This window comes from Staurois parvus, unplaced genomic scaffold (assembly GCF_062004578.1).
Source record: "Staurois parvus isolate SC_StPar_1 unplaced genomic scaffold, SC_StPar_1.0 ptg000389l, whole genome shotgun sequence".
NCBI classification, from domain to species: domain Eukaryota; kingdom Metazoa; phylum Chordata; class Amphibia; order Anura; family Ranidae; genus Staurois; species Staurois parvus.
Window position 1 is genome coordinate 4,466,058 of NW_028318185.1, and position 11,443 is coordinate 4,477,500.

The window sequence follows — 11,443 nt, forward strand, 5'->3', positions numbered from 1 at the left end:
TAGCCCTAAAAATAACGCAGGTACATAAAGAGAACATCGCTTTGCCAACTTATTTATAAAAATATATATATATATCTCCAGTAGTTACGGGCTTTAGCAGCGCACATGTGGAAGAAACAATGACACAATGCAGAATGACAAATCTTTCTTTGAAGCGCACAACAATAGGACGCGCTGCTCTTCATAACCTGCGCGATTATTGTGCCACGCATCGCTTTATTTCCTCCCGTACAGCGTGCCACCATTATCCACGGCTGGGAACGAGGAGATAAAACGGGGAACAAAGCGTTTTTTTAAACTTGCTAAATATGTGGCTTTTTAATATGTCATCTGCTCCTTTCTGCCGCTCTTGTCATTGAACAATAGGCGCCGTCTGTCTTTATCTGCCGGGGTACATCAGGCCGCTTTGTGTTGACATTTGAAAGGCGTTTTCGACGTAAGCAAAATCTGGTCCAGAAAGGTGCTCGGCCCCCGTCCAGACCTCAGCCGATATCAATTGAACAGCAAAGAAAAAAAAAATCATTGTGATTGCTGCAGAACACCATTACTTAAATAGGGAGAGATGGAGCGGGCAATTCCGGAACTCCATCTGTAGGGGGACTACAAATCGCATCGTGCCTCTTCTGGGAGCCATGCCTGCTGCTGTCAGAGTCCTGCAATGCTCCGTGAGACCTGAACTTCCACAACAGCTGGAGTACCAAGTAGTGATGCGCCCAAATGAAAATTCTGCACTTGGGCGTTTTTGCATTGAAGTCACTGGGGGCGTCTTTGCATTGAAGTCAATGGGTACGTGACTTTGCACGAAAGTCTAAGAGAAGTGATTTTGCATTGAAGTCACTAGGGGGTGTTTTTGCATCGAAGTCAATGGGTACGTGACCTTGCATGGAAGTCTAAGAGAAGTGATTTTGCATTGAGGTCACTGGGGGGGGGGGGGTTGCATTGAAGTCAATGGGTACGTGACTTTGCATGAAAGTCTAAAAGAAGTGATTTTGCATTTAAGTCACTAGGGGGTGATTTTGCATTGAAGTCAATAGGGACGCAACTTTACATAAAAGTCTATGAGATGTGATTTTGCATTGAAGTCAATAGGTACGTGACTTTGCATGAAAGTCTAAGAGAAGTGATTTTGCATTGAAGTCACTAGGGGGTGTTTTTGCATTGAAGTCAATGGGTACGCAACTTTGCATGAAATTTTAAGAGACTCAATTTTGCATTGAAGTCAATGGGTACGTGACTTTGCATGAAAGTCTAAGATAAGTGATTTTGCATTGAAGTCATTGGGGGGTGATTTTGCATTGAAGTCAATAGGGAGGCAACTTTGCATAAACGTCTATGAGATGCGATTTTGCATTGAAGTCACCAGGGGGGCGTTTTTGCATTGAAATCAATGGGAACGTGACTTTGCATGAAAGTCTATGAGACACGATTTTGAATTGCAGTCAATGGGGACGTGACTTTGCATGAAAGTCTATGACTTGCGATTTTGCACTGAAGTCAATAGGGGGGGGGGGGGAGTTTTTGCATAAAAGTCAATGGGGGAAGCAACTTTGCATGAAAGTATACGAGATGCGATTTTGCACTGAAGTCACTAGGGAGTGTTTTTGAATTGAAGTCGATGGGGATGTACCATTGCCTGAAAGTCTATAAGATGCAGTTTTTGCATTAAGTCACTAGGGGGCGTTTTTACATTGCCATCAATAGGGATGCGATTTGCATGAAAGTCTATGAGACACGAGTTTGCATTAAAGTCACTAGAGGGCATTTTTGCATTGAAGTCAATGGTGACACAACTTTGCATTAAAGTCTGAGACGCGCTTTTGCACTGAAGTCACTAGGGGGCGTTTTTGCATTGAAGTCAATGGGAACATGACTTTGCATGAAAGTCTATGAAACACGATTTTGAATTGAAGTCAATGGGGACGTGACTTTGCATGAAAGTCTATGACATGCGATTTTGCACTGAAGTCAATAGGGGGGGGAGTTTTTGCATAAAAGGTAATGGGGGAAGCAACTTTGCATGAAAGTTTATGAGACCTGATTTTGCATTGATGTCACTAGGGGGCATTTTTGCATTGAAGTCAATGGGTACGCGTCTTTGCATGAAAGTCTATGAGACGTGATTTTGCATTAAAGTCACTAGGGGCATTTTTGCATTGACGTCAATAGGAACACGACTTTGATGCAAAATCACGTCTCCTAGACTTCCATGCAAAGTCGTGTTCCTATCGACGTAAATGCAAAAATGCCCCTAGTGACTTCAAAGCAAAATCACATCTCCTAGACTTTCATGAAAAGTCACTAGGGGGCATTTTTGCATGAAAGTATATGAGACGCGATTTTGCATTGAAGTCACTAGGGAGCATTTTTGCATTGAAGTCAATGGGGACACAAGTTTCCATGAAAATCTATGAGATGAGATTTTGCATTAAAGTCACTGTATGTATCTACACCATTAATTGCACCTTTATTCCTATCGGCAAAATGCTGATAACACTATTTTCGGCTGGTATGTTTTGGCCGCCAATACATCGATGCATCCCTTTTACCAAGCCTACCTACCCTTGGGCTACAAAATCACAACTGCCTTGTTGCCAGCAATCTGGTATTCTGGGAACCCCAATGCCCCTGCATGTGCAGATCTTCTCAACTCCACCCACTGTAGGTTTTTTGCTGTCTCAGACAGAGCAGGAAATTTGCACTATTATAATATGGTAACACACCAAAATCTGGACTGTGCTCTCTCCCCCTGTCTGCATGCTCCTGATCAACACATGTGCATGCAGCAGAGCCTTCATTGGCTCCTAGCTTTGCCCCTCCATCTAACAGTCTAAATGCTTGTGTACAGAGGAAGAAAGGACGCTGCTTTTAAACCAGATACATTTACGTATACTTGTTGCATGAAAGGAAAACATTTATTGCTCAACACCAACAAAACCTTTTTATCTTGTATTGTATAGAGCTTGGTAGGGTTCAAACGGGAGTAAGCAACAAGTTGATGGAAACCTACCCAATGATCACGGCCACACAGCGGGTATATTCCATATACTACTGCGCCTACCCTCTGTCAGAAGTGATCTCTCCCATATATGTAAAGTGGTGGCTGGACATCATAGCTTGTCCTTCCATGTCGGTCCCTTTGATCCTACTCTCCCTCATTCGTCCAGATGCTTGTGTACAATGCCACGTAAGTGCCTGGGATGGTGGGGACCAATGCAACAAAACAGGTAGCTATGTCTCGCCATCGTTTCCCTGCATTGTTCTTTATATGAAGGGGAAGGAAGAAGCGGGACATAATGGTGGTACGGAGGTACTATATATAGTGGCAGTGGGGAGAACACTCCAATGCAGAGGAGATGTGCTGTGTACAGGCGATCCTGGCAGTTGGGCACAGGGGCTATGTCAGGGTACATATGGGTCTACTCCACGTCATACATATAAGTGGCCACTGCGTTACATGTTACTGACCCCTGCACTGTGCTTTACTTACTCCTGACTCCTGTACTCTGCGTTACATACCACTTATCCCTGAACTCTGCATTCAGTTATTCTTGACCCCTGTACTGTGCCTTGCTTACTCCTAACCCCCACACTCTGCATTACACACTACTGATCTTAGAACTCTGTTTCATACTACTGACCTCTGCACTCTGTGTTTCATACTACTGACTGCTGCACTCTGTGGTTCAAACTACTGACCTCTGCACTTTGTGTTACATACTACTGACGTCTGCACACTGCATTACATGCTACTGACCTCTGCACACTGCATTACATTTTACTCACCTCTGCATTCTGAGTTACATACTACTGACATCTGTTTTACATGCTACTGACTTCTGCACTCTGCATTACGTACTACTGACCTCTTCACTCTGCAATACATACTACTGACCTCTGCAATGTACAATACATACTACTGACCTCTACATTCTGTGTTACATACTGACATCTGAACTCGACCTCACTCCTGACCCCTTCACTGTCCTAACCAAAATATATTCTGCTCTGACACGCCAACCCCAGCTAACCAGGGCAGAACCTCAGTACTCTGTGTTACATACTATTGACTTCTGCACTCTACATTACATACTACTGACCACTGCACTCTATGTTACATAATACTGAACTCTGCATTACATACTACTGACCTCTGCACTCTACGTTGCATACATATGCACTCTGCATTACATACTACTGACCTCTGCACTCTGCGTTACATACATATGCACTCTGCATTACATACTACTGACCTCTGCACTCTGCGTTACATACATATGCACTCTGCATTACATACTACTGACCTCTGCACTCTGCATTACATACATATGCACTCTGTATTACATACTACTAACCTCTGCACTCTGCGTTGCATACATATGCACTCTGTATTACATACTACTGACCTCTGCACTCTGTGTTACATACATATGCACTCTGTATTACATACTACTGACCTCTGCACTCTGCATTACATACATGTGAAGATATAGAAAGGAGAAAAGCCCCTCTAAGTGCAATATGTTGTACATTTATTGAGGAACATAATGAGAAACACTCACATGATGAAAGAAAACAAAAGGCTTAGGCATGTGTAGTAGAAACAAAGGACATGGCGGCGTCCTCGATGTGTGCACCGTGGTCAGTGCTGGAGGAGACTCAGGATGTTCACAGGGAGCCGGCCGGCATGTGTGAGATGCAAAGATGGCGTCCGGAGTTCACCCTGGAGCATAACATCGGCGTATGCGTTGATCTCTTTTCATTACATACGTATGCACTCTGCGTTACATACTACTGACCTCTGCACTGTGCATTACATACATATCCACTCTGCGTTACTACTGACCTCCGCACTGTGCATTACATACATATCCACTCTGCGTTACTACTGACCTCTGCACTGTGTATTACATACATATGCACTTTGCGTTACATACTACTGACCTCTGCACTTTTCATTACATACATATCCACTCTGCGTTACTACTGACCTCTGCATTACATACTACTGACCTCTGCACTTTTCATTACATACATATCCACTCTGCGTTACTACTGACCTCTGCACTGTGCATTACATACATATCCACTCTGCGTTACTACTGACCTCTGCACTGTGCATTACATACATATCCACTCTGCGTTACTACTGACCTCCGCACTGTGCATTACATACATATCCACTCTGCGTTACTACTGACCTCTGCACTGTGCATTACATACATATCCACTCTGCGTTACTACTGACCTCCGCACTGTGCATTACATACATATCCACTCTGCGTTACTACTGACCTCTGCATTACATACTGCTGACCTTTGCACAGTGCGTTACATACTACTGACATCTGAACCCGACCTTACTCCTGACCCCTTCACTGTCCTAACCAAACTATATTCTGCTCTGACACACCAAACCCATATAACCAAGGCAGAACATAGCCCAGCCAGCCAGGCCAGAACCAAGCCTAGCTTAGCAAAACTGAGAATTGAAGTGAATACCAAGTTTCTCACTGAAGCAAAACTCCAGCCTCCGCGACAACCATGGCTGCCTCCGCGACAACCCTGCCTGCCTCCGCGACAACCACGGCTGCCTCTGCGACAACCACGGCTGCCTCCGCGACAACCCTGCCTGCCTCCGCGACAACCACGGCTGCCTCTGCGACAACCACGGCTGCCTCTGCGACAACCACGGCTGCCTCCGTGACAACCACCGCTGCCTCCGCGACAACCATGGCTGCCTCCACAGATACAATGAAGTAAGTGTAGCCAACAAAGGGACAGGGAGTGCGTTATACCAGGTGAAAATGAACCATAAAAATCCCGTAAAATGGAAAGGAATGGCCACCCCATTCAAGGAGCGGTAGGCTGCCACGTTTTATATTCTAGAGACACTTTAGTTCCACTTTCTCCATTCTTTTACCTAGGTGATATTTTACCGCCTTGAACATAGAGGTACTTTAAAAAAAAAAAAAAACCCAAAAAACTCTAAAATGAATACCATTTAACCGCATCTCCTGGGGGTGAAAACCGCCGGTGCTGGCAGGCCCGGCATTGCGTATGCGCTCAGCGTTCCTGCAGGGAAGACTTTTTATTTCGAAAAGTAATTGCTTGCCTTTGGCAGGAGTGTAGGGGGCCTGTTAGTCGAGTTCTGGAATGACTGAACACATCTGCCAATGCTTGTTACAAATCAATGTTATGGAATTTTCAGCGACTTGCTGGAGCAGATGGATGGAGGCTTTTCATTCACTTGTGAATACTCAGGTTTATGTTCCTAATGATGTTGGGAATAAAAGGGGCGTTTTACGATGCAAATAAAAACGCCTTTTACTGAAAAAAAGACTGCTGTGTTTACAAGTAAATGTTTTAGGTTTTATAGTATATATGTCAAATTTACCCTCAAATTTCCTTCTCCCCCCATTAGGTCAGCGTTTCCCAACCTTCTTTTGGCACCCTTCAAACGTATGCAGAATGTTGAAGAACTCCAGTCTAAAAAAAATGTATTTTACTTATCAATGGGAAATCGGAGCCTGGGATGGAGCACACAACCACCTTGGTAAAGCTCATTTCTTATCGGAAGCCCCCCTTCCCATCAGAGGTTCCTCTTCCATTCAGAGGTCCTCACATCACATAAGAGGTCCTCCATCACATCAGAGACCTCCCATCACATCAGAGGTCCCCCCATTGCATTGAAGTTCCTCCTTCACATCAGAGGTTCCTCTTCCATTCAGAGGTCCTCAGATTACATCAGAGACCTCCCATCACATTGGAGTTCTTCCTTCACATCAGAGGTTCCTCTTCCATTCAGAGGTCCTCACATCACATAAGAGATCCTCCATCACATCAGAGACCTCCCATCACATCAGAGGTCCCCCCATCGCATTGGAGTTCTTCCTTCACATCAGAGGTTCCTCTTCCATTCAGAGGTCCTCAGATTACATCAGAGACCTCCGATCACATCAGAGGTCCCCCCATCACATTGGAGTTCTTCCTTCCCATCAGAGGTTCCTCTTCCATTCAGAGGTCCTCACATCACATAAGAGGTCCTCCATCACATCAGAGACCTCCCATCACATCAGAGGTCCCCCCATCGCATTGAAGTTCCTCCTTCACATCAGAGGTTCCTCTTCCATTCAGAGGTCCTCAGATTACATCAGAGACCTCCCATCACATTGGAGTTCTTCCTTCACATCAGAGGTTCCTCTTCCATTCAGAGGTCCTCACATCACATAAGAGATCCTCCATCACATCAGAGACCTCCCATCACATCAGAGGTCCCCCCATCGCATTGGAGTTCCTCCTTCACATCAGAGGTTCCTCTTCCATTCAGAGGTCCTCAGATTACATCAGAGACCTCCGATCACATCAGAGGTCCCCCCATCACATTGGAGTTCTTCCTTCCCATCAGAGGTTCCTCTTCCATTCAGAGGTCCTCACATCACATAAGAGGTCCTCCATCACATCAGAGACCTCCCATCACATCAGAGGTCCCCCCATCGCATTGGAGTTCCTCCTTCACATCAAAGGTTCCTCTTCCATTCAGAGGTCCTCAGATTACATCAGAGACCTCCCATCACATTGGAGTTCTTCCTTCACATCAGAGGTTCCTCTTCCATTCAGAGGTCCTCACATCACATAAGAGATCCTCCATCACATCAGAGACCTCCCATCACATCAGAGGTCCCCCCATCGCATTGGAGTTCCTCCTTCACATCAGAGGTTCCTCTTCCATTCAGAGGTCCTCAGATTACATCAGAGACCTCCCATCACATCAGAGGTCCCCCCATCACATTGGAGTTCTTCCTTCCCATCAGAGGTTCCTCTTCCATTCAGAGGTCCTCACATCACATAAGAGGTCCTCCATCACATCAGAGACCTCCCATCACATCAGAGGTCCCCCCATCGCATTGGAGTTCCTCCTTCACATCAGAGGTTCCTCTTCCATTCAGAGGTCCTCAGATTACATCAGAGACCTCCCATCACATCAGAGGTCCCCCCATCACATTGGAGTTCCTCCTTCCCATCAGAGGTTCCTCTTCCATCCAGAGGTCCTCACATCACATAAGAGGTCCTCCATCACATCAGAGACCTCCCATCAAATCAGAGGTCCCCCCATCGCATTGGAGTTCCTCCTTCACATCAGAGGTTCCTCTTCCATTCAGAGGTCCTCAGATTACATCAGAGACCTCCCATCACTTCAGAGGTCCCCCCATCGCATTGGAGTTCTTCCTTCACATCAGAGGTTCCTCTTCCATTCAGAGGTCCTCACATCACATAAGAGGTCACATTACATAAGAGGTCCTCCATCACATCAGAGACCTCCCATCACATCAGAGGTCCCCCCATCGCATTGGAGTTCCTCCTTCACATCAGAGGTCCTTCCATCACATCAAAGTTCTTGTCCCCCATCACATCAGAGTCCCCCCTCCAAATCAGAGGTCTTCCTATCACATTAGACCTCTCCCTATCACATAAGAGACCTCCCATTATGTCTGTGGTCTTCCCATCACATCAAAGGTCCCCCATAAATTCAGAGGTCCCTCATCACAACAGAGACTTCTCATGACATCAGAGGTCCATCTTTCACATCAAAGGTCCCCCTATCATATCAAAGGTCCTCCCATCACATCAGAGTCACCGTTACATCAGAGGTCCTCCCACCATATCAGAGAACTCCCATGTCATCAAAGGTCCCCATTTCACATCAAATGTCCCTTTATCATATCAAAGGTCCTACCATCATATCACAGTCCCCCTTTTACATCAGAGGTCTTCCCATTATGTCAGTGATCCTCCCATCACATCAGAGGTTCCATCACATCAGGATCCCCCCCTTCACATAAAAGACCTCTCATTACATCAGTGGTCCTCTCATCACATCAGAGGTCCTACCATTACATCACTGGTCCCCCCCCCCCATCATATCAGAGGTCTTTCCAGCACATCAGAGCCCCTCTTCCCATCAGAGATCCTTCCATCACTTCAGATGTCCCCCTATTCACATCACATCAGAATCCCCCTTCACATCAGAGACCTCCCATTATGTCAGTGGTCCTCCCATCACATCAGGGTCCCCCTTTCGCGTTAGAGATCTCCCATTATGCTAGAAGTCCTCCCATCACATCAGAGTCCTTTGCATTGGAGATCTTAGCTAAGATCAAGTGTAGTATCTGATCTTATCAGTTTTCAGGAACAGAATAGTAATTCATGATGTAGTATGGTGGGTATGGTGGGAGGGATTCTTCTCCATCAAGGACGAATCTGGCCAGGCTTGTCCTGTGTTGTAGGCAGGACTCTCCCTGAGTACTAATGCCTTCTTGATAAAGATGGGGCTGCATTCACCTGGCCAGGGGCTGGGCTGAGAAAAGCTTGAGGTGCTTTCCAGTGACCCCCAAAAAAATTCACTTTTGGGCAACACACAATGTTTTCAGTATGGCACCTTGGTCATAGCACCCTTGCATGTTTTTTTCCTTACCTACCTCTTGGGCTGGGCCTTTTGGCTGGACACGGAGGCATTTTCATACTGGCTGATGGGCCCGCCAATGTCTTACATTTTTGCATTGCACATAGCAATTTACTCACTCCCAATTAGTGGGGGGTAGGTCCTTGGACTTGTGCTGAAATTCTTGGGGTGGAAGCAGGGGTGGACTGACCATTTGGAAACTCGAGCACTGCCCGAGGGCCCGGGGTCAGTAGGGGGCCCCATGAGATGCCCCTGGTACCTTTTTCATAGGCTTTTTTGAGTTTGGGCAAGGACACAGGGGCCCCATGATCCCCTATTGCCCGGGGGCCCTATGAGTTGTCAGTCTGCCCCTGGGTGGAAGGCATGTGGCCTTATGGTCAGATTCTTCCCCTCCCATGGGGTCTTCTGATGAGGGCGCCACTACAAGAACTTGGATGGACCTTGCTTTGGCAGGTCCCCTGAAGAACAGGTCTGCCTGGTTTAGACCAGGTAGATCATCAGTACCCCAGTCCCCGTCAGGAGTCTTGCACCCAAGGGGAATCAAGGCCAAGATCCTTCCTCTCTGGACTCCATCTGACTAGCTGAAGCTTCTAATGCACATTGTAAGAAGCTCACAGCGTGCAGTAAAATCAGAGGAAGCCATTTCAGTCCAGGAGAGGACCCGGACAACTGTGCAAGACTGAAGGAGAACCAAAGTTCAACTTTATATCTTTCCAACGTGTACCAAATTATAGATGTTAGTTTTGACCGACCTTTAAAAAAAGAGATTGTAACACCGCGCATCTGTGCGGCATGAGACAAAGCCACTGAAACTGAGCAACTGCTACAAAAACAGGAAACATGCAGAAGATCTGAATATCTCTTACCAGGTTCACAATGTGGTGATATTCCATTCACTCATTCGTTTCTGCAAGGAAATATAAAAATAAATTAGTCCGTTACAGAAAAACAAAACTATTATATCTTCTGATAAATTTTATTTTTTTTTATAAACTGATGTTTTACTTTGTACTCTAAATCCACTTTTTGTACACCAAACTTTCATTGAACTTTAATTCTCAGGGCCACAAAAAATCTAAATCCACTTTGTGTGCACAAAATAACTTTGCAAATTCAGTTGTTACCTTGTAAAAGTAGCAGTGACCTCATCACTGTGCTGTACATAGCCTGTGCAGAGAGCAGAGCTCTGGGAGGGGCCCCATAGGCTCCACCCACTACAGGCTGCCTGCAGAAAACTACAGGAGAGGGCGGAGACAAGACCAGCCACCCTGCACAAGGAGAGAGAGCAGCAGTGAGCGGTCTTTATTACAGGAAAGGAAAGGATCACACCGGATCGCTGCCCAGATTCAAGAAGAATACACACAATAAATGGATTTAGACACGATTTGCTGTAATTTGATTCAGAACACATTTTATAAACTTTGTCCCAGGCTCCAGAAGAACAATATTTGGCGGTTCTTGTACCGCATCCAGCCCGGCGGAGGCCCTGATTATTAGTTTTAATTTTCCCACAGAATGGTCCATTGTAGGAAGGTTGGTTGGATGAGCTATCGGGGAAGGAGCCTGGCAGAGGATGGGCTGGAATCAACAAACAATGCAGCTCTTTCTGTGAGAAGCCTGCGATGATCGCAGCCGGGTATCCTGCCATCTGCTTTCCAGTATAATAATGGCACGGTCTACCGAGCCCTGGAGGGTAATCATAGAGTACATTAATGGAATAATTATCCCCCATGTGCTAACAGATTGGTGACTTAATTAGGCAGCAAAGCCATGGTGATTTGCATGCGAATATATATATAAATATATATATATACATACATACATATATATACATACACACACACACCTTTAAAAAAAAAAATATAAATATATATTTAGTTAAAAAAAATATATATATCTTTAAAATAAATAAATAAATATATATATATATATATATATATATATATATATATATATATATATATATATATACTGTATATATAC

At 45.3% G+C, this 11,443-nt stretch overlaps 1 protein-coding gene across 1 annotated transcript in view; it reads right to left on the reverse strand.

Annotated features, from left to right (window-relative positions):
- The window catches only part of ST3GAL1 (ST3 beta-galactoside alpha-2,3-sialyltransferase 1), a 243,742-nt gene that overhangs the window by 170,287 nt on the left and 62,012 nt on the right, over nucleotides 1-11,443 (reverse strand). Inside the window, exon 2 of the mRNA XM_089685950.1 lies at nucleotides 10,327-10,367. The gene's annotated coding sequence lies outside the window, so the exon portion shown is untranslated. The remainder of the gene's footprint in view (nucleotides 1-10,326; nucleotides 10,368-11,443) is intronic.